The following is a 15,929-nucleotide window of genomic DNA, read 5'->3' as shown; positions in this document are numbered from 1 at the left end:
AAGAAGAAGAAGAAGAAGAAGAAGAAGAAGAAGAAGAAGAAGAAGAAGAAGAAAGGCTAGAACATGGAGAATGCCCTCCATAGTATTTGTCATGGAGGCATCCCTTTTCCCTCACAGATAGATCATTTCATTCATTCTGATGGAAGTTTCTAGATGATGCTCTACAGGGTACCAAGCAGAGAACATTTAAATGTTCTGTAAGTTACAGAAGCGTGAACCTGCAAGGCAAGGTTTGGAGCTGGGAGCAAATCTGGGGCACTGGTGGGGAGTGAAGAATATATCCACACACGTAGGCTGACGTGTGTAAGTTTAGAAGGCTTAGCCCCTGCAGATGGCTAAGGAATAGAGAGCATGGTGACTTCTGTAAGTGGAGTGGTGGAACACCAATTTCATTCATAATCCCTTATATTCCATGTATCTTTCTGTCTCCTTAAATTTTCAAATGCGGCACATTCACACCATCATGTATACACTTAATAGGCGTGCTATTTTGTCATCTAGGATGTTAAAGGGACCCCCAAGATGGAGGGTGAATCTGGGATTGCATGCTCTGGGGAACCCCGGGAGCCATTTAGACACACATATCTCACCTCAAGTGGCACCTGCTGGGAACCCTGTCCCTTGTCACACCTGCAGTCCTGTTCGGCTTTTCAAGGAGAACGGTTCCTGGTTTGTAGGTCTTTAACTACCAGGTGTGTTTATTCTTCTCAGTCTGCACTTGCTAGCCCCGTACCTGACAAGTTGACCCTGAGGGAAAGGCACACTTCACATTTTGCAGCTGTTGTGCAAATAGAACTTCAGTGACATTACTCAAACAGTTGACTCTAGAAACCACAAGGGGCCAAAGGGTCAGCCCCTGACTTTACAAATATCAGCTATGCTCCTTGACACCAGTCTGGATCTAACTCGGAAAGTGCTGCATATTCCTTAAGGGGTATGTAGGAGGAAAACATTTAAATCTGCAGCACCCTTAAAGCCTCCGTGTAAACTCAGGGCTGGCAGTTTCCAGTGTGTGTTCGTTGAAGTGTTAAAGAGCTAAATAAATATATCCTAACTGGGATCCCACGGGGGACCCTCCAAGGATGGAGTTCTCACTGCCTGGGAACTTCCTTCCCCCAACCTGTCTGCTCTTCCCAGAGGGTTAAAACACAGTTTAAACTGAAGTTTAAAGCTGTAACCTGACCACAGAACTATATGCCACAAAGAGCACTGTCTGTTTTCCAAGATAGCTTCAAATCATAGTTTCTCAAGGTCTGCCCAGTTGCAACATTGGATGACTTAATTTTATTTTTTTTACTTTTTATTCTTAAAGATACTGTTTTTAAGTAGTCTCTACACCTAACATGGGACTCGAACTTAACAACCCTGAGATCAAGAATCACATGTTCTACCAACTGAGCTAGCCAGACACCCCTGGATGACTTAATTTAATTTAATGTAATTTTTTAAAGTTTTATTTTATTTATTGGGGGGGGAGGGGCAGAGAGAGAGGGAGAGAGAGAGAATCCCAAGCAGGTTCTGCACTGTCAGCACAGAGTCTAACTCAGGGCTTGAAGTCATGAACTGTGAGATCATGACCTGAACCGAAATCAAGAGCCAGATACTTAACCGACTGAGCCATCCACGTGCCCCGGGATGAATTAATTTTAAATACAGGAGCTTTAAGCAAAAGGCACAAGTCCCATGAAATCTGCCACGCTGGCTCCTTCTAGAGCCCTCAGGTGCCTCACCAGCAACTGGCAATAATTGCATTTCCAGGGACCCCCAGAAGAGCTAAATCTATTTAATATGTCACTGACATACAGGTTCTTCCACTGGGGACCAAGCAACAAGAACTAAGGTTCTCAAGACATTGATCCCTGACCTGCACTCTTAACTGGATGATTCTATTTTAAGAGCATTTTTAACAACAAAAACACAGCGGTGATCAGTGTTTTTTGTTTTGTTTTGTTTTTACAAATGTGGCCCCTTTATCCCCTCAGCGAGGAGAACTATCGTGTCTTCTGGAGACTCTCTGTGGTCTGGGCATGCTAGGGGCACAGCATAAATATCAATGAATGCTGGTCCATTACAAAAAGAAAACGGAAAGACCCTATAAGGTAGCCGTGACTCTACAAGCCCCAGAAGCCTAGTTGGAACTGTGGCAAGGAAAGATAGTGACAAGGCCTGAACAAAGCAGCTCTCTTCCCACACTCAACGCATGTAAGGAACCAAGGGGTGTCATTGTCGGAGCTGTTACTGGAGGGCTGGATGGGGCAATGGCAGCCGCCCAGCCTTCCCCATTGCTGTCCAGGGGTATTCAGGGAACACTGGCCTCCAGCGGGAAGCTTCCTTCCCGCTGATAGCAAGGGGACATGAAGTCAGGGTGGAATAAGGCTTGGTGACTGCTGGCCTTTGTCCTATCCAGGAATCGGGGTTACCGCGTCAGAGGAATGTCTCAATAACATGTGAATTTCCAAGGCTGGATGTAAAACTGCTCCTTTAGGACGAAAGCATGTCCGGCTTGTGTCCACACTCACACTGAGAGCTTTAAAAGTGGGGTGAGGGTCACTTGTGAGCAGCCCCCAGTTATTTCTGTGGAATCTGTGCAGGCCTCCTCCCTGAGTGGCTGTAAATCTCTATTCCCTCTCCGTCAGTCCCTGGAAAGCCCAAAGCAAGTAGAGAAGAGGGGCAGGGAGAAGAAAAGAAGTGGTGGGAGGGCCGGAGATTAGGAAAACCATTTCGACTCCCCGCCCCCCGCAACTCATTTGTTGCTGTGGTGGTGGGAGTTTTTGTTTGGGGAACTTTTTTTTTCTTTTAGTCAAAGCAGTGCGTTCTGGTGCTGCCCGTGGAACAGCTCTTTCCAGTTCCTTCACGTGGTAATTGTGCACGTAGCCTCCAGGCCTAGGCTTGTATCTGTAAGTCCCTCTATCAATTCCAGGAGGGATTTAGGTTTTGTTCCATTCACCTTCTCCTCCCAGAGCACGTACTTTCTCAGCGGGTGACTGGAAAGCTTTGTGCCTGTGATGTGTCACCAGGCAATCAGGCTACAGCACTTCAACTTAAAATGGAGAGGACTAACACTGCTTAAGGCTCTGACTGTATACCAGGGACTGTTCTAAGTGCTTTATGTTTATGAGCCAGTTAATGCTCCCAAGATAGGTACTCTTACTCTCTATTTTCACATGAGGAAACTGAGGCTCAGAGAGTTAAGAAAGCTCTCCAAGGTCCCACAGCTGGTTAGGGGCAGGCTGGCATTCGCTCTCCAGAGCCTGTGGTTTTAACCCCCTACACCGTACCCCCAGGGGTGCATTATATTTTTTTGGATGGATGCACAAGAGTGTATGCATTCATTCCCCTATTCCCGGTCATTTAACTTCTTTCACAGTTCTTTCTATTATAGATAATGCTATGATGAATGGTTTTGTAATCATAACTAATAGTTCTTAACAAATGTTAACTTGCTGTGTGACAGGCACTGTTTCAAGCTCTTTATGCAACTCTTCGTAACAACCTACTATTACTACCATTTAACAGATGAGGAAAGCAAGGCACAGAGCAGTTGGTTCAATATTGTGTCCCAGATTGTATAGTTAGGAAGTAATAGAGCTATTCCAGAGCTACTGCCCTGGACAGTGATGCTGTCTGGACAATTACTCTGATCACACCTCTGATACTGCTTCGAGGAAAACATTGTAAGCTGGGACGACTAGGGCCTTAACACATGAATATTTTTAAGGATCTGGAGACATACCCTTAAACTCATTTCCAGTAACACTGGGTGGCTATGCTAATTTGTGTTCCCATGAACACTGTGCAATTGATTAAGGAATCGAAGTTAGATAAGGCCCTGGTGAATGGAGATGGCCCTCTAGCCCCTGGACAATGTTTTCATAAACCTTTTAAGCTTTTGTGGGCTGATCTAGGCACTTACTATAGTTAATAATAGTTTTGTGAAAAAATGTATCTAGCTCAAAACTGCATCTGGAAAGCGGCATCTGATAATAATCTATTTCTTGATCTGGATGGTGCTCACCCTGTTGTGGTTCCTTTGTGATAATTCATTCAGCTGTTGCCTTAGGACTTGTGCACTTTCCCGTTTGTAATTTATACTTATTAAAAGTTTAATTTTAAAACAAGAATCTATGTATCAAATATGTATATTTTGGATGTTAGGCACAGAATGCTTTGAAATCTATTGTAAAGAATAAGAAAATGAATTGTCACCATATTTTCTCCTCATGTTGGATAAAAGGACATTTTTAAGGAAACATTTTCATGGTTTCTTTTTTCCTAATCACTAATGCAAATATTGAAAAGACACTGAATTACAATAGTCCTAAGAAGTATGGTTCTAAAAAAGCCCTTTGCTTCTTTTTGTTGTTTTTGTTTTGTCCAAGTAAGATTTTGTTTGAAGCTTCAGGGGCGCCTGGGTGGCGCAGTCGGTTAAGCGTCCGACTTCAGCCAGGTCACGATCTCGCGGTCTGGGAGTTCGAGCCCCGCGTCGGGCTCTGGGCTGATGGCTCAGAGCCTGGAGCCTGTTTCCGATTCTGTGTCTCCCTCTCTCTCTGCCCCTCCCCCGTTCATGCTCTGTCTCTCTCTGTCCCAAAAATAAATAAACGTTGAAAAAAAAATTAAAAAAAAAAGATTTTGTTTGAAGCTTCAAAAACATGACAGGTATTTAAAATATGCAGAATTTAGGATGAGTGAGTTTTTGGCAAGGACCTGAGAACAATTATTAAGGCCCCAGAGAGAATTATTCTCTTTCCGTCTCGGCTTTCTAACATGGTTTTCCTTAATACTTGGTTTTGAAGTCGTGCATGGTTCTGTGATGGGGCCTGATGCCCCTGCTGAGTAATGTCCCTGGAGACTCAGGAACATCTTTCCATGGCTAATGCATCAGCTCAAGAAGGTCAATATATCATCATGAAAACTTGGTAAGAGAGTATGCTCTTACTCTCATGGAAGCCAGTAACAATTTCCTTGTCAGATTCCCAACTGTTTTGAAATATTATTTTAGGGCTTATTTCCCTCTGCTGATTTTATATTTGATCTAAAGTGAATTGTTTAGCCCCATTCAGTTTCTTAGTCCCTGGACACCAGTTGTAATTTTTATCAGTTTTCATTCGCCTGCCACAGGGGATTTAAGCAGATGCAGAATGAGAGGGTATCTTGTGCCTTTTATGACAACACAAAAAGAGACATGCTTCCCAATTCTTCCTTTATTTACTACACCCCAAATGACCTCACCGTGAGATTCTGTGAGTTCTTTGATGAGGTTACGAATATTCCTTTGTTTAGGCTGTTTTTTAATGTTTATTTTTAAGAGAGGAGGGAGAGGAGACAGAGTGTGAGTGGGGAAGGAGCGGGGGCGGGGGGGCGGGGGGACACAGAATCCGAAGCAGGCTCCAGGCTCTGAGCTGTCAGCACACAGCCTGATGCGGGTCTCAAACTCACGAACCTGCGAGATCATGATCTGAGCTGAAGTTGGACAGTTAACCGACTGAGCCACCCAGGAGCTCCTCTTCCATTTCTACCTAACATCTTACCTAACATCTTAACATACCTCTGTATTAGTCAGTTCAGCCTGCCGTAACAAAATGCCACAGACTGGGTGGTTTAAACAACAGAAATTTATTTTCTCAGAGTTCTGAAAGCTGGAAGTCTAAGATCTAGCTACCTGCATGGTCAGGTTCTGGTGAGGAATCTAGTCTAGGTTTGAAGACAGCAGTTGTGTCCTCACATGGCCTTTTTACTGTGCACACGAGTGGAGAGAGCTCTGTGTCCCTTCCTCTTCCTGTAAAGACACTAATCCTATTGGATTAGAGTCCCATCCTTGTGACTTCATTTAACCTTAATTATTTCCCCGAGGGCCCTATCCCCAAATATCCTAATATGGAGGTTAGGGCTTCAATGTATGAATTTGGAGTAGGGAGGACACGATTGAGTCTGTAATATTACCACAGTCTATACAATTAAAATTAAGGTTTGTTTTCCCTTTCGAAGTAACCCTCTTTCCCTTAGTGTTTCTGTTAAGTGACATTCAATTTTTAAGTTTGTAAAACATTTTTGGGTCTCTGCTAACTGTATATGAGAATCCAGACATAAACAAGACATAAACCCCACTCAAGTAGACTCTTCAAGGAGTTTATAAAGTAAGGAAGTAGATGAATTGCATGCACACATAACCAGAACATTTGGGATGTTAGAAATCCTATAAGTGAAATTCAGTGTGCTATGGGATTCAGAGGAAGAGATGACTTTCCTCCAAGGGCCACTATTTGAGCTTCCTAATCCGTGACAGGCAGGATTTGGTCTAGGGAAAGTGTAAGAAAAGCCATGCCAGGCCCAGCAGGAACAGACAGCAGGAAGGCAGGAATGTACGGTTCACTTGAAACTTAGGAAATCAATAGGGGAACGCTGTGGGGTTTAATCTTACATCAGAGAGGGAGGTTAGGTTCTAAAGTCAGTACTTAACAAGAGAGGCTCAGTGACTAAATGGCCCTTGACAATCTGGACGTATGGTCTCCATACCACCAGTTTGTCCTCTAGTGTTGCAACAGACCACGTTTTCTTTGAGCACCAGATGAAATAGTTGGCTATGTTTAGGGGCTGTCTTGGAGGGGTGGTATCAGGGAGGAGTGATGGGGCAGAGGGAGGGAAAGAGAGAGAGAGAGAAAGAGGAAAGTGAATGAATGAGATCACACTTACCATGGCAGATGCTTACACAGTGATAAGCATGGGAAAGCCGAGATTGTTGAGAGAATTGCAGATTCTCTCCAAGTTCCCCCCTAAAATAGGCAAAGAACATGAAGTGGAAACTTAAAGGAAATATTAATGAAATGATCATATTTAAAATGTTTCACATCACTAGTGATCAAATAAATATAAATTAAAATTTGTTATTTTTAATTGAAGTATAATTGACATATAATACTATATTAACAAATAAATACAAAATTAAAAACAATGACTTACTATTTTCTCTTTATTGGATTAGTAAATATTTTAAAGTAACACTGTTGGTGAAGGTGTGTATTTCAATTTCATACATTGCTAATGGGAATGTAAATTGGTATAACTTTTCAAGAAAGTAATTGTGCAATGTTTTACTCTCTTGTGAGCACTAGAAATGTTAATACACCTTGACTTCATAATTCCACTTACAGGAGTCTATCCTGAAAATATAGAGATGTGGACAAAGGTTTGCATTTAGCAATTTCATTGAAGTTTTATTTATAATAGTTGTAAGTTTAGAAACAGTCTAAATGTGAACACTGTGGAAACTGATGGCATGAATGATATATCAATGGCATACTCTTAGTTGTTTAAAAATGTGTTTTCTAATCATTTTACTGATATAAAATGAATTTTATAGGATATGTTCTTTTTAAATTTTTATTTTTTTATTTTCTTTTTATTTTCTAAGATTTTATTTTGTTATTATTTTTAATGTTTATTTATTTTGAGAGAGAGAGAGAGAGAACGAGCAGAGGAGGGGCAGAGAGAGAGAGAGAGAGAGAGAGAGAGAGAGAATCCCAAGCAGGCTCCACACCTGTCAGCTCGGAGCCCTACATGGGGCTCTGTCTCACAAACTGTGAGATCATGACCTGAGCCAAAATTAAGAGTCTGTCACTGAATGGACTGAGCCACCCAAGTGCCCCTAAATTTTATTTTTAAGTAATATCTACACCCAATGTGGGGCTAAAACCCACGACCCCAAGATCGAGAGTCACATGCTCCACTGACTGAGCCAGTCAGGCACCCCTATAGGATGTGTTTTGTTTTTTTTTTTCAACGTTTATTTATTTTTGGGACAGAGAGAGACAGAGCATGAATGGGGGAGGGTCAGAGAGAGAGGGAGACACAGAATCGGAAACAGGCTCCAGGCTCTGAGCCATCAGCCCAGAGCCTGACGCGGGGCTCGAACTCACGAACCGCGAGATCGTGACCTGGCTGAAGTCGGGCGCTTAACCGACTGCGCCACCCAGGTGCCCCAGGATGTGTTTTTTAAAAACAATTTCTCAGGGCACCTGGGTGGCTCAGTCGGTTAAGTGTCCAACTTCAGCTCAGGTCATGATCTTGCAGTTAGTGAGTTCAAGCCCGCATCAGGCTGTGTGCTGACAGCTCAGAGCCTGGCACCTGCTTCAGATTCTGTGTCTCCCTCTCTCTCTGCCCCTCCCCTGCTCATGCTCTTTCTCTCTCTCAAAAATAAAAATAGCATTAAAAAATAAATACATAAGTAAATAAATAAATAAATAAAAACAGTTTCTAAAATTTATATATATAGTAAAAAAAGCAAAAGGGAATAAAAGGGGGGCAATAAATGGTAAAGTCATTTACTAATTCTATTCATATTCAAATATATATTAAGCATATTGTATGTCTTGCAATGTATTTATCTGTATTTATCTACAGATAGATTTATATTTTATTCTGAATGCTTTTCTGAGTTTTCCAAATTTTCTAGGGCATCTAATTGCTTTTTATCTGAAATATGCATTTTAATAAATCCATTTCATCTCTTAGGGCCCAAGCCTACCATTCCATAATGTATGGTTACTCTAGTAGGAAATGATCTCTCATTTTTCTGTGACTTCCAAATCCGTTTTATCACATATGGTCTTGAATTACAGCTGCTTGTACATGTGATTTTCTTCCCAACTAGTGTGGGAGCTACTGGGGAACAGAGATTAGGCTTAGAGGTCCTAAGTTTTTAAGCAAAGCCTAGCTCTCCCTACCTTTTCCATAAAGCCACTCCTACTCCTTGAAAAAGTGGGTGAGTTCTTCTTCCCATGAATCCTCAAGACAGTTTTTTATGCTTTTTTTTTTTTTTAATACTTACTGATTTATTTTGAGAGAGAGAGAGACAGAGAGCATGCACATGTGTGCTTGCACACATGCGAGTTGGGGAAGGGGCAGAGAGCGAGGGAGAGAGAGAATCCCAAGCTGACAGCACAGAACCCAAGCGGGGCTTGATCCCACAAGCTGTGAGATCATGACCTGAGCAGAAAGCAAGAGTTGGTTGCTTAACCGACTGAGCCACCCAGGCGCCCCAGTGCCTCTTTAATTCTGCTTTGGATTATAGTTAATTGTGTTTGTCTTGACCCCCTATTCACCATCCAACTTCTTATTACAGGAAATGAATCTCGTTTCTTTTTGTGTCCAGAGAGGTGCCTTGCATAAAGTGTGTGTGCTCAGTAAACATCAGTTGGATTTATGACTGAATGAACACAGGCCCTTTCCAGCTATTTCAGACAGGTGCCTTTTGGTTAGCCCCTACTCTGAACAGTTTCAGGTTGATGTACAGGTGCAGGAGCAAGGAGGTGGGATAAGAAAGCCTACAAAACTAAGAAGACTCAAAGAATTGAGCAGTGGCAGTCATGAAGCCTAATCTACCACAAATATCTGCCAGGAAATGGGTTCACCTTAGACTTGTGATACCCCCAATAATAGTCTTTTGCTCCTCTCTGGGTCCTGAGAACTTTCTCTGTCAGCTTCACCTTTCATAAACTCCTGAAGGTTAATTCCCAAAAGAATTCCATTCTTCCAGTCATAAACTGAACACCACCATAAATTTGTTCTACACCGAATTTTAGGCCCTAATCCTCCAAATGTGGCCGTTAAGAGAAGAGTTTAAAATCAAGGATTGCATAAATATTTTAGAATAAAAAATAAGGAAATAAGTCACAAGATTCAATTCAATTTAACACATTGTGCTCCAAGTTTTTGCAAAGCCTTGTCCCAGACACTGAGGATGATGTAAAGATTAAATAGGACACTGATCTCATTCATAAGATCCCACGTGGTGATGGCAGGGTAACAGAGAGGCAGGGGTAGAGTGGGAGAGGTCTGGAGACAAGGAGGACGTTGCCCAAGACTCCCAAGGTTCTGAGTCAGTACTGGAGAGAGGTGGGAACCATTGGGAGGGCTGCTAGTAGCTATACCTATGTTAGTGGTGGCCATTGATACTTTGGGTCTGTGCCTAGGAAATGTAAAATGTGGGTGGGTGGGATTCACATAGAATAAGAAAGGCTCTAGGAAAAACAAAAGCACCCAAAATTTGAAGGCAATATTGGATACAAGATGTGAAATGAGGGAGATTGTTATAGAAAAAAAATAGTAAAGGACTGTATTTAATAGAACTCACTGCATCTGCCACTGTTCTTAGCTACTGACAACAGAAACTACTCTAGTTAGTTTGACCATAAAAGGAGCTTATTAAAAAACATTAGGATAGTATCAAGAAAGTGGAAGGACAACCTACAGAAAAAAACAAACATATTTTCAAATCATATATCTGATTAAGGACTCGAATCCAGAATATTAAAGTTCGATAATAAAAGATACATTTTAAAAAATTGTTTAATGTTTATTTATTTTTGAGGGAGAGAGAGAGAGAGACAGAGTGCGAGTGAGGGAGGGACAGAGAGAGGGAGACACAGAATCCAAAGCAGGCTCCAGGCTCTGAACTGTCAGCACCAAGCACGACACAGGGCTCAAACCCATGAATTGCGAGATCATGATCTGAGCCAAAGTCGGATGCTTAACTGACTGAGCCACCCAGGTGCCCCAAAAAATAAATTTTAAAAGACAATTAAAAATGGGGAAAGAATGATGGTTATGCAACAATGTGAATTATGTAATGTCACTGCACACATAAAGATGGTTAAGATGGTAAATTCTATGTTATGTATATTTAACTACAATTTTTAAAAAAAATTTTTTTTAATGTTTTATTTATTTTTGAGACAGAGAGAGACAGAGCATGAACAGGGGAGGGGCAGAGAGAGAGACGGAGACACAGAATCCGAAACAGGCTCCAGGCTCTGCGCTGTCAGCACAGAGCCTGATGCGGGGCTTGAACTCACAGACCACGAGATCATGACCTGAGCCGAAGTCGGACGCTCAACCGACTGAGCCACCCAGGCGCCCCTAACTACAATTTTTAAAATTATTTTTTTTAAACATGTGCAAAAGATTTTCATGGATATATCCTCAAAAAAGATACACAAATGGCCAATAAATACACGAAAAGATACGGGACATTATTAGTCATTAGGGAAATGCAATCTAAACCACAATGAATACCACTTCACACCCACTAGGAAATCGGAACCCTCGTAGATTACTAGTGGTAATGTGAAATGGTGTAACTTATTTGGAAAATAGTCTGGCAGTTCCTCAAAATATTAAACATAGAACTTCCAAATGACCCCATAATTCTACTCTTAGATATATATCCAAGAGAAAAGAAAATATATGTCCAAACAAAAAATTGTACGCAAATGTTCATAGCAGCCGTAGTCGTACTAGCTGGAGAGTGGAAACAAACCACATGTCCATCAAATGATGAATGGATAAACAAAATGTGGTGTGGTTGTGCCATGGAATATTATTTGGCCATAAAAAGGAATGAATTACTGGTACGTGGTGCAATATGGATAATCCTTGAAAATTTGCTAAGTGAAAGAAGTCAAACACAAAAGGCTACAAATTATAGGATTCCATTTATTTATTTATTTTAATTTTTTTTTGAGAGAGAGACACCAAGTTCGAGTGGGGGAGGGGCAGAGACAGAGGGAGACAGAATCCGAAGCAGGCTTCAGACTCTGAGCTGTCAGCACAGAGCCCGACGTGGGGCTCGAACTCATGAACTGTGAGATCATGGCGTGAGCTGAAGTGGGCTGCTCAACCGACTGAGCCACCCAGGCGCCCCTAGGATTCCGTTTATATAAAATGTCAGAATAAGCAAATCCATAGAGATAGAAAGTGAATTAGTGGTCACCAGGGACCTAGAGGAGGGTGGAATGGGGAGTGACCACTTGTCTATATGAGATTACTTTCTGGGGTGATGAAAATGCTCTGGAGCAGATGGTGGTGATGGTTGCACAACTTTGTGAACAGACTAAAAACCACTGAATTGTACACTTAAATAGCTGAATTTTATAGTATGTAAATTCTATCTCAATAAAGCTCTTCTACTAAAAAAGAAGAATATTAAGTGGCTCAGAGAATCTCCAGGAAATCTAGAGAATCAGGCTTGGAGGCTACTCAGCAAAGAATAATGCCTAAATTATACCACCAGAGGGTTCCCGAATGAGCCTTGGTTCTGCTGTGACCATGGCCACTGCAAACTGTCTAGTGGACCTTTGCCCCCTGCTGGCCCTGAGGGTCCATATGTCTCTACCAGGTTCTACCACTGAAAATGGCTTCTTTGGGGTCTGTTTTCTCCTACTGCCTCATCCCAACTGAAGTCTAATGTCTATCCATACAATTGCCAGAGCCTACATCACAGTTTCAAGCCCTACCTGCAAGGGAGGCTGAGAAAGTGGGTTGTGCATGGAAGGCATGACTCAAACAGATGTCCACTATACCAGGCTTCTCTCAATGGGTTTGCTCAGACAATGGTTTTACGGTCATAAGATGTTAGAGTTTAGTGGGTCCTTTGATGTTCGTCTACCAGTCTGACCATTTGGTCCAACGACTGCAATAATGCCAAAGGCAATGGGCAATTTCTAGCTTTATCTTTCTTTCCTGGCTTTTTAAGCATTTGGCGATATTAATCAGTCCTTTTAAAAACACTTCTCGGGGCGCCTGGGTGGCGCAGTCGGTTAAGCGTCCGACTTCAGCCAGGTCACAATCTCGCGGTCTGTGAGTTCGAGCCCCGCGTCAGGCTCTGGGCTGATGGCTCAGAGCCTGGAGCCTGTTTCCGATTCTGTGTCTCCCTCTCTCTCTGCCCCTTCCCCGTTCATGTTCTGTCTCTCTCTATCCCAAAAATAAATAAACGTTGAAAAAAAAATTAAAAAAAAAAAACAAACAAACCACTTCTCTTCCATGTGTGTGGGCCATCCCTCACGTACCTTTCTAATCGGTTTTCTCTGTTACTGTTCAGAGCTGTTCTCTTTGCGCTGAAAGCTGATATTTCTCCTCTTCAACACGTTCAGCCCTCTTTTTTTTTTTAATGTTTATTTATTTTTGAAAGAGAGAGAGAGAGAGAGCACAAGTCGGGGAGGAGCAGAGAGAGAGAGAGAGACACAGAATCCGAAGCAGGCTTCAGGCTCCCAGCAGTCAGCCCAGAGCCCGATGTGGGGCTTGAAGTCAAGAGCTGTGAGATCAATACCTGAACCGAAGTCGGGCACTTAACTGACTGAGCCACCCAGGTGCCCCCCAATCCTGCTCTTAATAACTCAATCCAAATAGTGTGAATGTGATAGATTAAATTATCCCCCTGAAATTCATACATTGAAGTCCTAACCATCACTGATCTCAGAATGTTAGGGTGGGTCCTGACAGACTGATGTCCTGACAGAATGATGTCATATGACTGACATGTCCTTACAGAAAGGGGGAAACTTAGACACCCTCACGCAGGGACAATGCCATGTGAAGACTGGAGTTATGCAGCCACAAGCCAAGGAACTACCAGAAGTGAAGTAGAGTCCCGGAACAGATCCTTGCTTCACACTGTCTGAGGGAGCATCATCCTGTTGGATATCTAGCCCCCAGAAGCATGAGACGGTAAATTTCAGTTGTTGAAGCCACTCAGTCTGTGGTACTTTGTTACGGCAGTCCTAGAAAATGAGGTGAATTTCATTCCTCTATTTACCTTTTACTTATAGGTGGACAACTGTCTCGTTTGTATTGCTAGCCCATAACACCCCAAATACCTTACAGATCCCTGGGGCTGAATGCCTGCTCGGATATTCGCATTTGGATATCCTACAGAAACCACAGAGTCAGCTTGTCTAAACTCAACTCATCAGTCTCCCACTTGTTCCTCCTCTCTCATTTCTCTGACCTGGTAGATGGTACTCTCCATCCACCCTGGTGGGCATGTCAGAACCTGGGTGATAGCCCACAGCTGCACTCCCCTGCCTGTTTCCAGGCATGATATCCTAAAGGTTTCACCTCTCTCCCATCTTTGGAGTCCTTCCCATCCATCCCAGCCCAACTCCACCCTCTTCCTATCCCTTCCTGGGCTCTCTTCCTTCCATATGTCTTTCTCAGCAATCTTTCTGAAACATAAGGGTTCCCATAGCTTTCAAAGGTCAAATCCCAGAGCTTAGCAGAGGAGACCTTTGTGGTCTGACCCCTTGCGAGCCTCCATAACCACAGCTCTCGCCTCTGTTCCTCTCACCTGCTTTCTGCAGCCATACAGAAGTTCATATCTTCCCCCTGCCTCTCTTCATCCTGCCTGATCCCTGCTCAGTCTTCAAAACCCAAATGCAGCCTCCTGTGGGAAGCCTTCCTTGATTTCCAGCATGATTGAAAACATGCTTCTATGTTCCTGTAACCTTCCGGGCATACATTCTATCATAGCAATTTCTCCATGCCGGGAAATTGATAGTCTCTTCCTCTCCCCCACCCCCCCTCCGCTTCCTTCTCCACTCCCCCTATAGTAAGGTACTTTAGAGACTTCAGGCTTTTTCCAGCTTTCTATTCTCAGCCTAGCACCTGGCATATGGGAGGCACTCAAATGTTTCTAGAAGGAAGCAAAAAAAATTGGGGGGGGGGGGGAGGGGGAAGGAGGGGGAGACTTCTTACTGTTGCAGGGTTTTTACCTCAATACACTGCTTGGAAGAATGAAGAGATGAACACAAAATGAGCAGCAGGAAAAGTTTATTAGGGTATAAGATTAGAAAGTAAGAATAGTATGAAACCTCTCTTTACAGAGAGGGGACATTCAAAAGTGAATGCCTGCGACTATAGGCAAGGGTCCTTGTTTTATAAGGTCCCGGTGAGAGAGAGAGAGAGAGAGAGAGAGAGAGAGAGAGAGAGAGAGACACACACACACACACACACACACACACACACACACACACACACGCGCGCGCCCTTCCCCCTCATTCCTTCTCAGGTTCTACCCTTACTGGCTGGATAACTCTAAGTGCTGGGTTGTCTGTCCATTCCTGATTGGCTCATTTCCATTGTATGAGAGGTGATCTGTGGCCACATCATTCCTTGTGGGTCCTACGTTTTATGGTTTACTGCTTATTTTTAGTTAGGTCTTTTGTCAAATTCCTGAGGGAAACCTGAGGGGGAGTAGGTGGGGTCTGTTACATTCTTAAGAGGAACCTTACGCCTGAGGAGGTTTGCTACGGGCAGACACTCCCCGCATTGTTCCAAAATACGTGTTTTTCCCTAACCTGGGACCTCAGGTCCTATCCTTTCCCTCTCTGCCTATTTTATCCTATCTTTTCCTTATCATACCACCCCAACCTATTTTACAGAATACACGATAAGACCCGAAGAAGCAATAATTTCTCATTATTGTCAGCGCGATTGTGTAGTAGTCGACTCGTCAGAATTTACCAAAGTAAACGCAGAGATTTCTTCCTCTCTCACATTCAGGAGTTGTGATCGCTTGTAATAGTATAAACTGTCCTGTAATGGAGGCGGGCCCTTTTCGGTTCTTCAGCCTCATGAAACTAAAGCCATTTCCCCGGGAGGGACAGAGTTTGCATGTGTGTTTACAGGACTGGTAAGGAGGACGTGCTTGCCGGAGTAGACCCGCAAACCCAGCCAACCCCCCTCTTTTCTGCCCTCCTGGGCTGCGATTGGCCCTTCCCCGGAGGCTGGGCGCGAGAGCCTTTAGTCATCGCACTGGGAAATCTTTCTGGAACCGGGCACCAACTTGCGTGTTGTTTTCTTGCTCTTTGTGCGGGGATTAGCGGCCGCGCGTGGTCTGGGAATGTTGCGAGGGCTGGGCAACACGTAATCCAGGATTTGCCTCTGCCTCGGAGCTTATGGAAAACAGATGTCTCTCTGCTCTGCGCCTGAGCACAGAATGGAAATGACCAACCAGAGAGCGTCTTGGAACCGGGGACACCGAGTTGAGGGCCTCCAGAACCCAGCGGGGAGGCAGCTTTCCCCACGCTTGTCTGTCTCTGACACTTCAGCCCGGCGCTCGCGCAACATCGGCGGGTGAAGCAGCCCCTCCTTAAGAT

The 15,929-nt window shown here is 43.5% G+C and overlaps 1 protein-coding gene across 4 annotated transcripts in view; it reads left to right on the top strand.

Annotated features, from left to right (window-relative positions):
* Positions 1-15,929, top strand: part of TRIM2 (tripartite motif containing 2) — a 121,476-nt gene that overhangs the window by 5,737 nt on the left and 99,810 nt on the right. The gene's annotated exons all lie outside the window — the stretch shown is intronic.

The sequence above is a fragment of the Herpailurus yagouaroundi genome, unplaced genomic scaffold (assembly GCF_014898765.1).
Source record: "Herpailurus yagouaroundi ecotype Mexico unplaced genomic scaffold, PumYag 28, whole genome shotgun sequence".
Lineage (NCBI taxonomy): Eukaryota > Metazoa > Chordata > Mammalia > Carnivora > Felidae > Herpailurus > Herpailurus yagouaroundi.
This window is presented reverse-complemented; position numbering and strand designations above follow the sequence as displayed.